Source organism: Jaculus jaculus, chromosome 5 (assembly GCF_020740685.1).
Source record: "Jaculus jaculus isolate mJacJac1 chromosome 5, mJacJac1.mat.Y.cur, whole genome shotgun sequence".
Taxonomy (NCBI): domain Eukaryota; kingdom Metazoa; phylum Chordata; class Mammalia; order Rodentia; family Dipodidae; genus Jaculus; species Jaculus jaculus.
Genome location: NC_059106.1, coordinates 25932323 through 25953293, shown reverse-complemented (window position 1 = coordinate 25953293; position 20971 = coordinate 25932323). Strand labels below are relative to the sequence as shown.

Below are 20971 nucleotides of genomic sequence, written 5' to 3'. Positions count from 1 at the left end.
GTATCAATGAAATTGAACAGAATCATCTCCTAGAGAGTTCGTCTTTTGACAGTATGTTTAACTTGATTGAAGTAAGCGTTAGAACCCTCCAAAGAGATATGAATAAATTGAAGGTAAGTCAAGAAATGGAAGATCTCACAACATACAAATGCAATCCCATCAGAATTACATCAGCTTTTGCAATAGAAACCCTGAAAGCCAGAAAGGCCTGCAATGAAACAGTTCAAAGTCTGAAAAGCTATGGTTTCCAACCTAAGCTACTCTACCCAGCAAAAGTATCCCTCAGAATAGAGGGTGAAAGAAAAACTTTCCAAAAAAAAAAAAAAGTCAACTCTATTATTATATGAACACAAAGCCAAACCTACAAAGAATACTTGAGGGAATATTCCACAAAGAACAGTCAAACAACAAATCTCAAGAGTCAACAAGATCACAATAACCAAAATAAACAAGACTCAAAACAGTACATAATACAAAAAAGCACCAAACTCCATAAAATACCTCATCATGGCAGCAGTTAATTAAACCTTACAGTAATAACCTTAAATATTAATGGTCTTAAATCATCCATCAAAAGACATGAGTTATCAAGATGGATCAAAAAACTGGATCCTTCTACCTGCTGTCTTCAAGAAACCCACCTCATCACTAAAGATAGACACCTCAGGGTAAAAGGTGGGAAAATGATATTCTAAGCAAATGGAAATAAAAAACAAGCTGGTGTTGCTGTATTAATATCTGATAAAATAGACTTCAAACTAAAAGGAATCAAAAAGGACAAAGAATATATAGGACTCCACAATATAGGACTGGGAAAAGACTTGCTGAACAAAACCCCAGTAGCTAAGGAAATTGAACAAGCACTCAACCAATGGGATCTCATGAAGCCAAAAAGCTTTTGCACAGACAAACATACCATAAGCAGAGCCAATAGATTACCCACTGAATGGGATAAAATCTTTGCCTGCTATACCACTGACAGAAGCCTAATATCTAGAATCTACAAAGAACTCAAAAAAAACTAAAAAATAAATAAAATCAAACAACCCACACCAAAAGTAGGGCAGAGAGCTAAATAGGGAATTCTCAGAGGGAGAATTACAAACAGCCAACACCTAAGAAAATGTTCAACATCCCTGACCATTAGGAAAGTGCAAACCAAAACATCCATGAGATTCTACCTTATCCCAGTAAGGATAGCAAACATTAAAAAAATCAAAGTAAAACAAATTCTGGTGAGGCTGTGGAGAAAGAGGAACATTCATTCACTGTTGGTGGGAACGTAAGCTGGTTCAACCACTGTGGAAATCAATATGGAGACTCCTGAAAAGAATGAATGCAGAGTTACCAAGAGACCCTGTTAATCCCTTACTGGGCATTTACCCTAGAAGCTCCACATCTCAGTTCAGAGATATTTATTCAACCATGTTTATAGCTGCTCAATTCATAATAGCCAAAAACTGGTATTAACCCAAGTGCCCATCACTGGATGAATGGTTAACCAAGAAGTGGTATATCTACACTATGGAACCCTACTCAGCAGTAAGAAATAAATGACACATTAAAATTTGTAGAAAAATGGTTGAACTTGGAATAAGAGTGGAGAAAATGGACATACTTCCTGACTATTATGGAGGAAACCAACTGTTCTCTAATTGGAGATCTACTCCATGGGAGGGAATACATACCTGATACTAAAAACCTATGATGAAGGAGGTCATGATCCCTGGGGGTGTAACACTTACAGGTGTTTGGCTAAATGCATATAATATGCTCACCAAACTTCCTGGTAAGCACTTCTCTTAATGTCATACCCATATATTAAAGCTACTTTCACTTTTGGTTAAAGAAGCTTCTCTTTTCAGATGGCAGTGACCTCTGGGATGACTCAAAAGGCACCATAGTATTCCTCAGCACTGAAACCTCTCTATCACATCTTCCAAGTTTCAGGGATCCATCGCAGAAAAGGTTGTGGAAAAATGTAAGAGACAAAGGAAGAGTAGGACTCATTACAATGCACTCTTCCAGATACAAAATGGCCTGCATATCCATGACTTTGCAGTACCTGGCACTACCTACACAAGACCCTAATAACAGGAGGAAAAGATGATGGCATCAAAATCAAAATAAAAGAGAGACTAATTGAAATGGGAGGGGATATCATGGACAATGGAGTTCTGAAGGAGAAAGTAAGGAGGGAGGGAATTATGGTTTATTGTCTATAATTATGGAAGCTGCCAACAAAAAGAAGAAAAGAGAATGCTGTTATTATATCTTCCAAATTTAAATCACAATGAAATAACTTAATAGATCTATATCATGCAACAGGACTAATGCAGTATTTTAAAAAACTCCCAACTAAAAATGTCCAGGCCCTGATGGATTCATTGATGAATGCTACCAGACCTTTAAATAATAACTATGATCATGTTTCCAGGCTGACCTGGAATTCACTCTGTAGTCTCAAGGTGGTCTTGAACTCACAGCGATTCTCCTACCTCTGCCTCCCGAGTGCTGGGATTAAAGGCGTGCACCACCACACCTGGAAAATCAAACCTTTTCTTACAAAGCACAACACAAAATTGAAGCCCCATATTCCTGATGAACATGGATGCAAAAATTCTCAACAAAATGCTTTGAAACTGAATGCAAGAACATCAAAATTCACCACTATCAAGTATGCTTCATTCCTGAGATGTAGGGGGAGTTCAACATGTACAAATCAATAAATTTCATACATCACATAAAAGTTTTCAAAGACAGAAATCACATGATTATCTCAATAGGTGTAGAAAATGTCTTATATGTTTATTATGATTAAAAATAATAAATAAGGAATAGATGGAGCATATTTCAGGAAACACAAACATAGCCAACACTATACAACATGAGGAAATCTCAAAACATTGCCACTAAAGTCAGGAAGTATGTTCACTCTCCCCACTCTTATTCCATCCTGTCTCAGCTCACTAAGACAAGAAAAGGAAATAAACTGAATAAAAACACGACAGAAAGAAGTCAAATTATTATCTGTAAACAATATGATTCTGTATATGAGACCCTAAAGCCCCTAACAGAAAATTCTTAGAGCTGATAAACACTTTCAGCAAAGTGCCATTATTCAAAATTAATACATAAGAATTAGTAGCTTTCTGATGTACCAATAACAAATGTGCTTAGGAAGAAATCAAGGAAACATATTATTAACAGATGCCTAAAAACATAACTTGGAAGATGGCTCAGTGGATAAAATTCTTTCTACACAAACATAAGTGCCTGTGTTCAGATCCCTAGAATCTGTATAAAGTTGGGTACTGTATTAGTGGTGTAGTGGGATACATGACACACACCTACTGTGAGGTGGAAATCAGAGACAGATTTACCCAGAAACTCACAGGCAGCTAGCCAGGCAAACACAGAGGTGACCACTGAAAGACCCTGCCTCAAAGAAGGTGTATGGTGAGGACTGACAACTGAGGTTGTTCCCTGACCTCCACACATGCACTAGGGTATGTGCACACCCACATAAACACACGAGGGAAGAAGAAAAACATTAAAAATACTTTGAAATAAACCCAACCGAGGAAGTTAAAAACCTCTACAATAAACACTTTAAAAACACTGAAGAAAGAAACTGAAGAAGACATCATATTATGGAAAGAGCTCCCAGGCTCATGGACTAAAAGAATTAATATTGTGAAAATTTGCTATACTACCAAAAGCAATTTGCAGATTCAATGCAATCCCTATCAAAATTCCTTTGCCATTCTTCTCAGAAATGGGAAAAACAATTTTAATATTCATATGGAGGCACAAAAAGACTCTGGATAATAAAAAATCAAAGACTATAATGTCAAAGGAATCATCATACGGGATTTCATAATACTACAGAGACACAGCAATAAAAGCCACATGTCACTGGCATAAAAACAGATCAATGGAAAAGAATGAAAGACCCAGACATAAACACATGCAGCTATAGCCACCTGATTTTTGGAAAAGTTACCAAAAATATACATTAGAGAAAAGATGGCCTCTTCAATAAATGGTGCTGGGGATACTGGATAGCTAAAGGTAGAAGAGTGAAACTAGATCCCTAACTAACACTGATACTGTTAGAGGAAAATATACAGAAAAATCAACATATTGACATAGGTAAAGACCCCAAATGTTCGGGAAATGCTTCCAACAATTGACAGATGGAACCTCATAATATTACAAAGTTCCTGCACAGCAAAGAAAACAAGTGAGTGAAGAGACAGCCCACAGGATGGTAGCAAACCTTTGCCAGCCAGCCATCTGACAGAGAACTATTATCTAAGATACACAAAGAACTCAAGAAACAAAACAACAAGAAAACAAATATCAACAAATACGAGAATGCAATGAACAGACAGTTCTCAACAGATAAATAACAAATAGCCAATAAACATACAAAAAAATGTTCATTTGACTAGCCATCAGAGAAGTGCAAGTTAAAACTACATAGAGAACCAATCTCTACCCAGTCAGCATGCCAGACACTGAGAAAACCAATAATGACAATGCCAGTAGAAATGTAAACCAAGCCAGCCACTATGCAAGTCAGTATAGAATTTCCTCAAACCACTAAAAGTAGAACTACCATGTGGCCCAGCTGCATGACTCCTGGGCATTCACCTGAAGGACTCCAAGTCAGCTTATCACATAGATAAGCTGTTACTTCTACTTAGCTGTTGTGAATGGTGCTGCAGTAGACATTGATGGGCACTTGTCTATCAACAGAGATAGGAAGAAAATGAGAAATGGGGGGGTGAGAGGGAAATATGGCTTATTATCTATATTTATGGAATTTGTCAGTAAAAAACATAATTTAATGTAACATAAACACAATGAATTTTTTCAGCCAAAAAGATTGAAGCTATATTGTTTGCAGAAAAAAAGAGATGTAACTGGAAGTAATATTAAGTGAATTAAGTAGTCTCAGAAGACAAATATCATGTGCTTTCTCTTACTTGTGGTTTCTATATTTTCTTTCTTTCTTTTTTTTTTTTTTTGTGGGTTTTCGAGGTAGGGTCTCACTCTAGCTCTGGCTGACCTGGAATTCACTATGTAGACTCAGGGTGGCCTTGAACTCATGGCAATCCTCCTACCTCTGCCTCTCGAGCACTGGGATTAAAGGTGTGCACCACCATGCCCAGCTCTATATTTTCTATAGATACATAAAATCACACACATGTATATCATGAAAATAGGTATACATATACATCATATACATAGTTTCATTATATATATATATATATATATATATATATATATATATATATATATATGATGAAATAGAAGTTAAACTTTCTACAGGAATAATGAGAGGAAAGAGAAAAGGAAGAGTAGGAAGTTGTGAGGAGAAAATGCTCTAAGTATATACTTATCTGAAAGTTTCCTTATCCAACCCAATACCGTGTAAAATGAAGATATACCAATGAAAGCTAGAGAGATGGCTCAGCCATTAAAGATGCTTGCATGCAAAACTTGCAGCTTTGGTTTCAATTCTCCAGTACCCACATAAAGCCAGATACATAAGTTGGCAAAGGCATCTAGAGTTTGTTTGAGGTGTCAAAAAGCCTTTGTGTGTTTATTCTCTCTCTCTCTTTATCATTGCTGCCATATAAACATATATATTTTATTTTTTTAAATTTTGAATACTTCACAAATTTTCCCAGGGGCAATGCTAATCTTCTCTATATTGTTCCAATTTTAGTAAATGTGCTGCCAAAGCAAGCACATATATTTTATTTTAAAATGTAATTCATTTGCAGTGGCAATAAAATATAACAATGGGAAAAATAAAAAAATATGATGCTGTCAGTATGAATGGAAAGTGGGGGTGAGAGGTACTGGTATTATTATGATCCTTGATCTGGATGTGGCTAATACACGTGCATTCATCTGGTTAAATTCCATCAACCTGTACAGTGATGGGCGTTTTCTTGTATGGATATACCACATCAAATACTCTCACTATATTTCAGCATCCAGCATTTCCTCAAGGGGCCAGAAGGACACATTTCAAACTTGTAACTCATACAATCTGCCTCTGTAACATGACACAACCTGGCCATTGTTTTTCTACTATAATTCTCCAATAGAATGGGAAAGCAACCATTAAAAATACAGAAATAGGGCTGGAGAGATGGCTTAGTGATTAAGTGCTTGCCTGTGAAGCCTAAGGACCCCGGTTCGAGGCTCCATTCCCCAAGACCCACATTAACCAGATGCATAAGGGGGTGCATGCATCCGGAGTTCATTTGCAGTGACTAGAGGCCCTGGAGCGCCCATTCTCTCTCTCTCTCTCTCTCTCTCTCTCTCTCTCTCTCTCTCTCTCTCTCTCTTTCTGCCTCTTTCTCTATCACTCTTAAATAAATAAATAAAAATGATGAACAAAAAAATTTTTAATTAATTAATTAAAAAAAATACAAAAATAGGGCTGGAGAGATGGCATAGTTGTTAAGGTACTTGCCTATGAAACTCAAGGACACAAGTTTAATTCCCCAGAACCCACACAAGCCAAATGCACATAATGGCACATGTGTCTGGAGTTTGTTTGCAGTGGTGAGAGACCCTGATGCATCATTCTCTCTCTCCCCCTTTCTCTCATAACTAAAAATATCTTTAAATAAAGATTAAAAACACAGAAATAAATTGATGTGCATATGTTCTAATAAGATTTTATTTATAATAACATGATAACCATGATTTGACAATCCATTACATAGTATACAGAATACAACTGGGTGTGTATCTCAGTAGTGAAGTGCTTACCTGGCATATGTGAGGCCCTGAGTTCAAACCCATTTCGACATACCAATAGAATGCCTGTACTTCCATATTTATGGATTCTGAAACTACTAATTCATCCCTCTTCCATAAAAAAATCCTGCATCTTCACTGGACATGTAGGCAGTACAGTATAAGAATGATTTACATAATGTTTACATTGCATTAGGTATTGTACATAATATAAAATATATAAAGCATGAAGGAAAATGGGTGTAGATGATGCACAAATTCTATGCTCTTTTATATAATGAACATGAAAATCCTTAAATTTTGGTATCTGTAGGGTGTCCTGGAATCAATCTTCCATGGATATATAGGGACAAAGGCATGGTGTTGTTGCTTGCAGCTTAAATATGAAATACCAGCCCCCCCCCATAGGCTCTTGTGTTTGAACACTTGGTGCACAGCTGGTGGCGCTGTTTGGAAAGGTTGTGGAAGCTTTAGGAGGTGGAATCTTGGTAGAGTAAGTAGATCATTGGGATAGGCTTTGAGGTTGTATAACCCAGCCCCACATCTTGCTTCCTTCTGCTGATGCAGAGTGACCAGCCAGCTTCCCACTTCTGTTGCCATATCTTCCCCATCATGATGGAATATATTTCCTGGATCTGTAAGCTGAAATAAACTCTCCCTTGTGCTGCTTCTTATCAGTATTAGATCACAACAGTGAGAAAAGTAACTGATGTGCACTCTATTATATAGGTTTTTTTTTTTCAAAAAGATAAGTACATCTATTGCTGTCCATACGTTCTTAATAATCTAGATCAGGGCTGGAGAGATTGCTCAGTGGTTAAGGCACTTTCCTAACAACCCAGGTGTTATTCCCCAGCACGCATGTAAATATTCCTAGATCAGAACAGTGTTACCTTGTTTCTTAGTATTCTTTGAGTCCTTAAAATCAGGTATAAAATATGTGTTTGTATGCGTATATGCAGTACCCAGTGGCTACTTCTGACTGGGACCATTAGAAGAGGCTAAATTGTCACTAGAATTATGCAGGAAATATTTTCAACCATAATTTTTTATGTCTTAGTTGGCAATATTTTGTATAAGGTTTTGACCAATTTTGGTCATATGTATAAACTGATCAACTTCAGTGTTTAATTTCCTAAGACTGGCATCTTCTACACCAGTGAAAATAGAAACAAGGTGTCTTGGAGGTGGCTCTGCAGTTAAGAGAACTAGCTGTGTAAACGTGAAGGCCTGAGATCACAAGAGTTTGATTTCCCACCACCCATGAAAACAGCTGGGTTTGGCACACTCATCTATAGCCCTGGTCCTGCACAAGACACAGAACAGAGAATCGCTGAGGCTTAGGGACAAAAGGAAATGGTGACAATGCCACATCTGGGTTGAGTGACAGTCTCTGTCCAAAGAAGATAGGTGGATGAGTGAAAAGAGGAAGATACCCGATGATCACCTCTGTCCTCTGCGCGTGAGTACACAGGGTGCATGCATACACATACATGCGTAAACTACACACATCACATCATACACCACAAACACACATACACACACTTCACTAAAAAGCTAATTTTTAAAAGTAAAAATACTGGAACAAAACCACAATGTAGGAATACTGAATCTTTACCTACATGTAAACAAGCTTACCCTTGTGTAACAAAGAACCAAACAAAATCAGTTTCATGAACTTATTTTTACATTTATTTGTTTTCTGAGATGTAGCCAAGCTAGTCTCAAATATGCAATTCTTCTGTCTTACCTTCCTGAGTAGCTGGATTTACAGATAAGTACCATATCTGGCTCTCTTTATTTATTACAGAAAAATAAAATCTCTAAGAAAAATTTATGCCAATTATTTTTTTTTTCTCTCATAGTTATTTCACTTCAAGTTTCCTGGGAGTTAGCTAAAAATCCTAGATCGTTAAAGCACGGAACCAGAGCCAAATTAAGAAAAATTAAAAATGTGAGTGAAATCTGTATCTATTCTATAGGCTTCCCCTCTTTTTCAGTTTATTTCATGGGCTCCTTGTGTCATAAAATTCTTGTGGCACTCCAAGGTATCGTAGTTCCGTACTAAGTTCTGCAGAAGGAGATTAAAAATATAGTTATAAACTATTGAGATTTAATTGAAGATACCCACAAAACATTCTCTCCAGTGAGTACTCGTCGTTTTATCTCTAGTTCAATGAGAACACATCCTGTCTGAACTCTCCAGGCAGGAAAGGCTCAGATGCTTCAGCTCCTGGCGATTCCGGAGCATTTCAGAAGTCAGGACTACTGGCAAGACATTGATGGCCACGGCCCTATCGGTTTGTCTTCTGCAGTGAGACCCACCTTGAATTTCAGCATTCAATCACTAAAGTTCTCCCTGTTAATACAAAGCCAATTTAAGATTTTTTTGTGATAAAAGGTCTTATAGGGCTGGTGAAATTGTTTAGTGGGTAAAGTTCTTGCACATAAACATGAAGATCTGACTTCAGATGCCTAATACTCATGTAAAAATAAAAGCAAGATAATCCATGCCTGTAATCCCAGCCCTGAAGAGACATAGATAGAAGGAGACCTAGACCTTCCAGTCTAGCTAATTTAGAAGACTCAGTGTTCTATAGGTTCAGTGTGAAACCTTGTCTCAAAAAAGGGCCTTCATGAGCACACATACATACACACACACACACACACACACACACACACACACACACACAGAAAGAGAGAGAGAGACATGGTTTTATGCCTCTAGTTAATCAATTCTTAAGGCCTCTGATCGTTTCCAAACTAATCTTTACAATATGACAGAGAATCCAAGTTCCTCTTTTGTAATGTTAGGGACATTGGATATGGTGTGGAATTCTGAAGTAACTGTGACATTTTAAGTTTGTGTGAGTAATAATGTGTTAAATTTAAGAATTGCCTATCTCTTTCATTGGCCAGTTATCTCCTAAAATGCTTCTAAGACACAAAGATTATCCTTTCTTATCAGGGTAAACTGACTTAACTTGCATTATTGCCTAAATCTCTCCAATGCTTGCTAAGAACACTGAAATTTATCAAGAGGCTGGGAAAATGACTGTTTGAAGAGCACTTGTCACAGGAGAATGAGGACCTGAGTTCAAATTCCAAGCACCCACCTAAATGCTGGCATGGTGGTGCATGCCTGTAATCCCAGCTCTTGAGAGACAGAGACAAGTGGATCCCAGGGGAGAGCTATCTAGCTAGAGTAGCTGGATTGGTGAGCACTGGGTTCAATGAGACACTCTGTCTGATAAATAGACAGAGATGGAGAGACTCTTAACATTGACCACTGGCCTTGACAATTACACACGCACACTCACACACATGCATGTGCACCTGCACACACGTGCCCCACACATAAGTAAACAAACATACATGCACATCACACACATACACACAAAGTAATGTTTACTGAGCACTTCTTGTCTTTACAGGAGTTCTAACTACACAGTCTATAACATTAAATTCTAACTGCAGTCATGAAATGCGTGCTATGATTGACATCACTTCTTGGATAAAGCCTGCATCCATCAGAAAGGTGAGCTAAATGCACATATCCAGTCTGCAGTGGGGGTGAGGAATGCTGACTTCAGGGCTGGATCCTCTCTTTCCTAACCAAGTCTGAGATGACTCAAACTGTGTGTTCCAATACACATGGGTAGATCTGGTTTCACTGTTCCTTGTCATTGGTTGTGGGAAAGTCTGTATGGATTGGGAAGCAGTATTTAAATGATCAAATCAATTGCCCACAAATGTTGTAAAATTATTCTGGACAATTTTAATTGCCCCTTGGCATTTAGTCAATGCTCTGGCTTTACCATAACTTCAGTTAGGTAATGGTACTTTATTTTTTAAAAAGTAATAATTTTCATCATTTATGATATGAACCAGAGGGACACTGCATTAAGTAAAATAAGTCAGAAACAGATAAATACTGAAACATCTCACTTACATACAGCATCAAAAATAGTCACCCTGGAGAGCTTGTTTAGTGGTTAAGGCACTTCCTTCTAAGCCTAAGAACCCAGGTTCAATTTCCCAGCTTCCTTATAAGTTGTTTACATCTAGCCTTTGTAAGTTTTGCTTACATCTTGAGTCTTCTTTTTATTTTTTATTTTTTTTTATTTATTTGAGAGGGATAGAAAGAGAGAGGGAGAAGCAGCTAGAGAGAGAGAATGAGCATGTCAGGCCCTTTAACGGCTGCAAATGAACTCCAGACACATGTGCCACCTTGCACATCTGGCTTACATAGGTTCTGGGGAATCAAACCTGGGTACTCAAGCAAGCACCTTAACTGCTAAGCCATCTCTCCAGTACTTTGAGTCTTCTTGAGTTTGTTCCATGATGAGATGATTTTAATTCAGAGGAAATGGCTTATACAAACCCCTCTGTGAGCAGTACTATTCCATAGGCTGGGATCCTGCATGGAATAAAAGGGAGGAAGCAAGCTGAGCACCAACATTCCTCTCACTGCTTCCTTACTGCACATTGAATGGGACCAGTGCCTCATACTCCTGCTGCCACGTCTTCTCCACCATGATGGGCTGCGTGGACTGTCCCTTCATACTGTAAATCAAATTAAACCCCTCCTTCCTTAAGCTGCTTCTTGTCAGAAATTTTGGCACAAGAAAAGTAACACACTGTTTATGTTGAGAATGTGAAATAAGGTCTAAGGTCCATGTCAGCAAAAAAATAAATTTTAGTTTGAGATCCAGTTTAAGCAACATAAGATAAAAGCTAACGGAGAAATGCAGTAACAATTTTGGCAGTTTGTGCACCCAAGTTCCAACTTACTTTGTGTTTTGGTTTACTCATTTGAAGTAGCCAATGTCGTCACAGTTGCTCACATGCACATGCTATCACACATGACAAGGATGAAGCCTTGTAAATTGCATTCAAGCAGTGGCTATGTGTAGACTGATCGTCACCTGTTCTTTAGATGAATACCCCAGAGGCCTTTTGTTGCAGTTATAATATTCTCTTAGACAAGCTTTAAGAACCAGTTCACTTATGTAGCCACCAGAAGATCCCGCTGTTTCACAGTTAAACATGATTGTGTACATGTTTTATGGCCTCTATGCCATTAGCAAGCCTGGGAGACTCTGTCTCACATATAAAAAGGTTGATGGTGCTACATAATAGATGGTATACCATTATGACTTACTTGGTGTTTATTGTAATGGAATAAACTGTGATGAATCCTTAAAGTTCTTGGGTACAATTCCACAGCATTTCCACTGTGATTTACCAGGAAATAATGCACAAAACTTTTACAACTCTGCCACCTTGCAGAGGCGAGCTAGAGAAGAAACATTTTAATGGGATAATGGGCTTTCAGTTGATCTTGAGAATACAGCCGCTGCACATGAGGTCTCCCATCTTCTGTAATGGCATTTACATTTTATTAGATCAATCTACTTCTCACTCCCTTGACCCAAAGAAAGTATACCTCAATTCTATGTTCCTTCCCTGCATTGAATATTTATTCATTCCAACCATCAGCCTCTTTGAAAGTCCTACTCTGAAAACTGCTGCTTATACAAGGTATGACATTTACAAAAGAAAAGAGTCATTTGCTTCATGAATCTCATTGAGTCCAGTAGAAAGAGACCTTGTCTGAGCACCTACTTTGCTCAGCAGTTCCAGGAACAAAATGGACTCTCGACATTAATGTTTTGAATCCTTATGAAAATGACAATACGTTGTGGATAATATCCTCATCATCTATTCATAGAGGAAATTCAATGAAGTTGTCAAATTAGACAGCAGGTAAGTCTAATTGAACCCAGATGTATATAACACAAACTGACATACTATCAGAATTAAGGCAGTATGCCATTCATAGACAAGGGTATTTATGAGTATAAAATCATAGAACTGAGTGAGCCTAAGGAACCAAGTTAAGTATGAAAATGCAGTCATTAAAGAGCAATTTCCTCCAAATAGAAACATTCCATCCTAAGAGAGGCTCATCAAGAATCAGGAAGTAAATGAACCTTGCAAGGATCAGGAAGTAAACAACTCACAAGTCTCAGGAAGCTCCTGAAACATACAAGATTCATAAAGCAGAAACACCTGCTGAGGAAGGAAGAGGATACTTCACCCCAGGGCTTCAGGTTTCCCAAGTTATGTCCCATAGCCTGGAATGGTTTTGCAATGGTACAACTGCCTTTGAATCATGCATGCTCCTGTAAGTAACCCAATAAACTCACTACTGCCCTTAGCTAGACTTGGATAGAATAGTTTATTTGGTCTGTTGTTGGATGCTCTATCTGGTGTGATTAGACATTTATGCATGTCTCCGTAGGAAAAGCCACAACCTATTAGTTATGGGCCACTTGACACTTGTGTTGAGACTAAAGAGACATTGACTCCAAGATTACATCTCCTAATAATATGATACATGTGTTAGTTTGTGAAGGTACAGAATTTAACAGGTGCACAATAGCAAGCCACCTTACCTACTGCTTGGGCTTGTTATTTCCATCATTAACACATGACTGTGCATACAGAATTTTATTGCATGTCAGTCTTGTTGGATATATTTTAAGTCACCAATATTCTGTCTTCTAAATATTCTTTTAGAAGTGTTCCACTCTAGGAATATGAACAAAATGTGCAAGGATATGGTTAAAATTTGTAAAATAAATAGAGATTTAGATGTTGCACCCTGTCTTACTTTATAAGTCACAGAGAATTTTAAGGCTCAAAATTTAAGAGGTCTTTCATACCAAAATCTTCATTTAAAATGAAAATATTGAAATTTGGAGAACAAAATAACCCATCTTTAGCTCAGGGAAAAATGGGAAAATGTTGTGGACCTCTAAGTCCAGCCTTTCTACTACATTTTAATGAAAGTTTCCCAGTTCCCTACATAACCAACTAATTAACCAAATGACAGAAAGTCCAATGCCCTTTCAGGTGGGGAAATAGACTGTCATTTGTCACTAATTTTTTTCAGAAATGGAGCAGGTAACTCCAGTGCAGCCACACTTCCTCCATTGTTTCTCATCTGCCTCTCCTCAGTCAGGCACATTGATGTTTTGTCAGTTCACATCCCCCTGGGATGTCATGGTGACTAGAAACAGACACAGCAATGTCTTTAATAATGGTCACCATTAAGCTTCACGTGGGTATCGGGATCAACCTTAGCTTCAGAGAAATAAGCATGGGTTAATGAGTAAATAGAGCTGAAAACAGCTTAAATAAGTGCATGCTTGTAGTTCTTTCATCCCATGGACTCAGTAATGATTTATGCCACCATGACATTAGTCACAAACAAAAAGACAGATGTCGTTCTCAGTCCCAAAGGAGGCAAAGGTTAATCAGATCATTAAAAAAAATATAAGAGCTGGAGAGATGGCTTAGCATTTAAGGCACATACCTGTGAAGCCTATGGACCCAGGTTCAATTCCCCAGAATCCACATAAGCCAGATGCACAGAGTAGCACAAGTATCTCGAGTTTATTTACAGTGGCTACAGTCCCTGGTGCACCCATTATTTCTCTCTCTCTCTCTCTCTCTCTCTCTCTCTCTCTCTCTCTCTCTCTGTCTCGTAAATAATAAATAAAAAATTTTAAAGAAAATAAATATAAAATTGTGGTCAGTACAAGTAAGCTGGGAGAGAGGCACAGAGTGTTACAAAAGTAAGTAAAAGGGAGTGAACTGATGCCAGAAAAATTAAGAGAGGCATCTAAAGGAAAATATCTTTGTTTAGAGAAAAAAATAATACTCTGTGTGCATGTGTGTTTTTTGCATGCACATGTACCATAGTGCACTATGATATTGGTAAACATGAGTGGGTCTGTAAAAAGACAGTCGTAAAATTGATCAGAAGGAAAGCTAAAGGAGGAGAGGGAGAGAATGATTAGAGAGATCCCAGTGTGAATTTGTGCATATTGCACCTTGCCCAGTGCTCATAAGAAGAGAAATGTCTAGTCAGATATACGCTACCATGCATGGAGTTTAATGTAAAGTCATAACTTCCATCTAAGTTTACCTTTGCTTCATTCACTAAAACTTATTTAGGTTCTCATGACAGTTAATATTGTCAACTTGACAGGATATGGACTCACTGAAGAGAAAAACCTCTGGGCCTATCTGTGAAGGAGATTTTAGTTTTGGTAAATTGAGATGAAAACACCCACCTTGAAGCCAGGTGTGGTGGTGCATGCTTTTAATCCCAGCACTTGGGAGGCAGAGGTAGGAAGATTGCCATGAGTTCAAGGCCACCCTGAGACTACATAATGAATTCCAGGTCAGCCTGGACCAGAGTGAGACCCTACCCTGACTGTGAATGGAGTTCCAGTGTGAATAAAAAGGAGGAAGTAAGCTGAGTAACAGCAAGCATGGTTCTTTGCTTCCTCTGTGCAAGTTCAAGGTGTCCAGCCATGCTTTTCAGCAGCACATATACTAACACTGGAAAGGTGACCAGCTGCCTTAAGCTCCTGCTTCCGTGCCTTCCTACCATGATCAACTCTATCCCCTATAACCGTAAGCCAAAATTAGTCCTTCCTCCACTAGGTCACTTTTTGCCAGGTATTAATTAATTAATGCAATTCTTACAATAATTTTCTATAGAAACAAATTGTCTTGTAAAATCTACATGTGAGGATTTCAACAATTTAGAAATTCTATTTGTATAATTCCTTGGAAACAAATACTCCCAATTAACCTTTCTCCCTCTAGTAGACAGCTTCAGGTAGCTGGGATAAACGTCCAGGCCAGACATAGTTATGGGAGGAAGGAATTCATTGAAGCTTACAGATAGAGGGGAAGTTCCATAATAGCAGAAGAAGCGGGCCCACCTTCACAGAAAGAAAGGCCACCAACAACACACAAGTAAATTCACTCCAGCAATGCCAGGCAAAGCTCAAGCACTTTGCATACCATGGAATTCCCCCAAACACACCTTAGAGCTGGACCCTAGGATATACCCACGACACCTCCCCCAGCCAGATGGCTGGACATAAGTTACAAGCTTCAATAAACTCCTGAATGTATTGGGGGACATCCATTAAAAGTACCACACCCACTTACAAATTTTACAGGGTCATTCTCTTGACTACAAGAAAATATAATAATAACATCTTTCAAAGCAAAGGTTCTTAAAACAACAAAATTTAATCTGTAAGAGAAGGATAAGAACAAACAATAGACAAACTTTGACTAAATATAGCTCTGCCCCAGGGACAGTTGACCAACTTATTAGTCTTGGTCAAATAGTAGGAGCTCTGAGAAATTTTGTGGCCAATCAGAGGAGGACAAAATATTCTCCATCTTATGATGGAGAGATGGCTTAGTGGTTAAGCACTTACCTGTGAAGCCTAAGGCTCAATTTCCCAGGACCCATGTAAGCCAGATGCACAAGGTGGGACATGTATATGGAATTCATTTGCAGTGGCTGGAGGCCCTAGTGTGTCCATTTTCTCTCTTTCTCTCTCTCTCTGTTGCTCTCAAATAAATAAATAAAAATAAACAAAAAATATTTAAATTCTCCATCTCTTCATTTCCTCAACTAATATTTATTAGATGTCAGTCAAGTGTGAGCCAATGCATAAGAAGTTTCTTGATTTTCAGAAAAAAAGACAACTCTCAAAATAATCTTTATGCAACCCTCATGCTAAATCAGGCTAACCTTTTCTTTTCTGCCATTCTTAGCACTTCCTCTTCCTTCATACACACATGAACATTATTCTTAATTACTGAGTTTGCCCTTTATACTTTAATGCTAAGAGGGATGGAAATAAGTAAAGACCACCAAACAGACTGTTTAGTCACAGATTTCTGTAGGAAGGGAGTTGGCCACAAGCCCTTGAGTTTGGCAGAGACTTAAAGGCAGACAGGGACAGTCAGAAGCATGGTAGAAAGGGAAAGAGAAAGTGCTCACTGATTGCATTGTATCTTCTTGGCATAGGGATGTGAAAGTGTGATAACTAGAAGAAAAAATCTTAAATATCAATTTGAGAACCACAAGACTATCTGTATTTAGTCCTAAATTGAAGGATGTCAGAGGTGAGAACAAACATGAGAAAATACGTCCAAAGTTGATCAAGTCTAGGCCACCAGTATGAAGCTTTTATCACTTTTTGAGCAAAGTTGGACTGCGCTGGGCCAATTGTTGAAGAGCTTGTCAACTGGTTTTCTGGACTGATTGCTGCTATGTGCCGGGGTACTACTGTTACTATAGAAATGGTCTGAAGATTGTTCACTTGGATCTTCAATCTCTCAGAGCCTCTCTGTGATCAGTCTCTGACCCCCAAGAGCTTTACAAACCCAGAGAAGGCTAGAGAGTCAGATTATGCCCACACATGTATAGAACCACTTTCAACATAGTCAACTGTATTATGAGGTTGTTTTAACCTTCTGGTTGCTGTAACACTGTGATAGTATCTGACAAGAGAATGGCTGTGCAAGTGCACACAGACTCCACGCAGGATGTAACCAACCAGCAGCACAACAATGTGACAGAATCAAGAACAATGCATAATCTCTGTAAAATGCTTCTGAACCAGGGAACCCATTGGCTCAACCTGGACCAAGAATAAATATCATACAGACCACAAAAATCAACCTAGATTACTCGGGAGGCAGAGAAAGGAGGATTGCCATGAGTTCAAGGCCACCCTGAGAATACATAGTAAATTCCAGGTCAGCCTGGGCTAAAGCGAGACCCTACCTCGAAAAACCAAAAGAAAAAAAAAAATTAACCTATAGAAAAAAAGCAACATCTTCTTTACAATGATGTGAAGTGGAGAGACCATTTGAGATAGATGGTTTTCCCTTGATAGATACACAGATAGGATGAAAGAGCCTTAGGTAAACCAGCTCTATTCTTGGACTGTTGTGTCCCAAGATGGTGACCTAAAATGGAGGTAAGTGCAGCTCACTTTCTGGTTCTTTACCTCTGAGAACAAAGAACACACATGAGCGAAGTTTTCCAAGGTCAGACTTACTTAGCAGGCTTGCCTAGACATGACTGGACACCCCCAGGATTCATCATCGACCAACCAAAGCCTTCATCTCTTGTTTGAAATGACCAACCAGGACACTGGGTCAAGGAGGCTTGCCTCAGCCAATAAAAGCGAGGCTCTTGCGAGCTGTGGGGAAGGGGAGGACTGCTAGCTCTGTATCGCCTCCTCCCGTGAGGAGTCTGCGTCTCTGTATCTTTTACTTTCAGTTTAAATAAACTTTGCTCGGCTGGACCTGTAAATGTTTGTCCTATCTTTTAATTCTTTAGCTAGTGGAGAAAATGAACCCATTCTTCTCCACCTTGTCAAGTTTATTAATCCAAGTATAGCAAGAAATCGTAGTAGTAACACAGACTATACCATAACTGGTCAAAAGAAACTTCTATATTAAATGTCCATTGTGGGAAGAAATATGATGTTCTGAAGCCCCCTCCCCAAAAGCTATTTGTTTTCTTACAGTCTTGGTTATATAAACATTTACCAGGGACACAAGGTGACCCTGAGCTTCCTGCCCTGTATGTACAACTGCATCCTGCTGGCAATATGGTATCAGACCAGTGTAACTATCCTAACAACCTTCACTTCTGCAAACTGCTTATTGCTTAAGAATTTCCCCATTGTGGACCCTAGTCATGTACCCTAGAAATCCTAATCTAATTTAATTTAATTAATAATGTAAAGGACTCAAAGTTATGTCAAACTAACTGCTAAAATGCCTATAAAGACTCAGAGCCATCCTAGTTCATGGTCCATAGTTTAGAGTGTGAAGGTGTAATCAGGCTGAGTTCTCCTTCTCTGAGTGACATTTGGTCTTTCTTCTGGACAAACTGCTTCAACACCAAGACTTCTCAAGGCAATGAGCTGAAATGATTCCATATTCCGTACAGGATAAAGGTGGTGTCACTGATGGCCTCTGCAATCGTTAGTGCCCATTGACAGCACTACTATCATTACCCACAAAAACGAATCAATAATTAGAGTGCTTTGCCAGGCATAGTGGCACACACATTTAATATCAGCACTTAGGAGGCAGAGGTAGGAGAATTGCTGTGAGTTTGAAGCTACCCTGATACTACATAGTGAATTCCAGGTCAACCTGGGCTACAGGGAGACCCTACCTCGAAAAAAAAAATAATAATAATAATAGTAATTAGAGTGCTTTGAATAAACTAGGGTAGCTTCATTTTGGATCCTGTGTGTGAATCCCATTTTACAGCCTTGGTAATTTATATAATCAAGGCTTTGTGTGTTTTAGTGTTAAACTAATATTTGCAAAATGCATGAGTGGTTTGTCTCAGAAATACAAAAGAAGGCATTTTTTTTAAGAAAAAAGTCTACAGGAGAAACACATGGACACAGGACTTTTAAGAATCACCTCTCGTGGAAGTGGGAATACATGTAAATTTCCTTAACTTATTTCTTTTGACATGGATTCCAACAAGGGCCAGAAACCTCTTTGTTAGCAGAACATCATGAAGTTATCACAAAAATTCTCCAGAAAGATCACTCCAATGCCTGTATAAGTGAAAGTATAGTTTATTAACCTGGGGACCAAAAAGTTTGAGATAGCTCTCCAAAGAAGCTCTGACCACAAGCTGAGATTTTATTTCCATTTTATAGTTTTCATAGCCAAGTGGAGGGGTAAGTGAACAAACAAGATGTGGCAATTTGCATATCAATCATTTCTGTAGTCAGGCCACCCTAACAATGAACTCCATTTTACTTTCTTTTAGCCTAAACTGTCTTTCTTTCTTATGGTCCCTCTGAACCCATTCTGGACAGTTCTCTTTGGGATTTTTCCATCTGCCGACAAAGATAAGTTTAGCTCCTAAGCAATTAACCCTTACAGTAACTCAATGAATCAGTTTGACTTTTAGTTTCTTCTTTTCTACCACATTCCCTCCTCATTATCATCATAACACCTTATGATTTTTGTATGTAATAGCTGATACATCTGGTGTATCACCTGTATTTTAATCATTTTCCTGCTAGATTGGATGAACTTGGACAAATCATTTAGAACATAGGGTTCTAACATAAGTCTCAGCATAAATAGTACGAGAGGCCCCATTAATAGAGCTAGCCACTGTCTCCATGTAGTCCACATAGGGGACAGACCCAAGATCTGGGGTACTTAAGCTGTAAGACCTCTGGAGTCTTGGGTAAGCATGACCTTGAAGGCCAAATGTGTGTCAGTTGTTGTTGGGAACACTGATACTGCTTACCATTAAAGCTTGTATTTAATTATCAGTAGCAGAAACTGTGTCATGATTATTGTCCTTGAAAATATGGGTGACAACACAAAAGAATTATTATAATAAAATAAAGTCAAAGAAATAGAACCATGAGGGCCTCCTCTGCGTAAGTTTAGTCAGCAGGAGTAACTGACTAATCTTGTTCTGAGGAGGAGAGCCCAGGGCACTCCTGCAGTTAGAGGGAGGGGTTGTAGTAAGGAGCTGTATCTTTTCTGGGGTGAAAAACATAAAAGTCCCTTGGAGCCAAAGTTTCTCTAGGGATCCCACAAGATTATCAAACTATCTCATTGGTCCAGCCAATGAAAGGAGTTAGGATCTTTAACCATATGTCTGAATAGAACACACGTTGCTATAAAAAAAAAAGATAATCTTTAACCTGGAATAGCAAACACCAGTAGGACTGGTGGACATCGTGTCTACCTTTTTCTTGGGGGAGGGGCATCTCATGTTGAATTTGTCAGACTTTTCAGCTGTCAGCTTTCAGGACCGTGACTAGAGAAGGACCACATTCTTTGGAAGGGGAAGGTGTTCTTCAGATCTTGACACTGAGGGGACCCTCTGTGGCCCTGGTGACCTGTTAGCTGTTGCCATCTGTGGAGACTGTCTTCTTGACTATGATATGATGAGTTTGTATTTCTTAGCTGATTTCCCAAGGGTATGTGGATCCCCTTGTGTTACAAATTTTAAAGAAGCATCATCAATAGCAGGAAACCCGTCTTACATTCATAAATCTAAGCAAAGAGACACCATCAAACAACCAGCAACATAAGCAAGTAAAAACAGTCAGAATTCTAATTTGTTTTTATACCTTACACTAGGCTCGAGATTTTCCCCAAATGTACTTTAGGGCTGGGCTCTGAGATCTGTTCTTAGTGATATGCCTTCTTCTTTTAATAAGACATATCAAGGAGAGATTGGACTAATCCAAATCAATAACTATCAGGTAAACATAATCAG

The 20971-nt window shown here is 38.5% G+C and overlaps 1 pseudogene; it reads right to left on the bottom strand.

Annotated features, from left to right (window-relative positions):
* Window positions 1-5670: 5670 nt before the first annotated feature.
* Window positions 5671-5764, bottom strand: LOC123461203 (annotated as a pseudogene).
* Between the last annotated feature and the right edge of the window lie 15207 nt (window positions 5765-20971).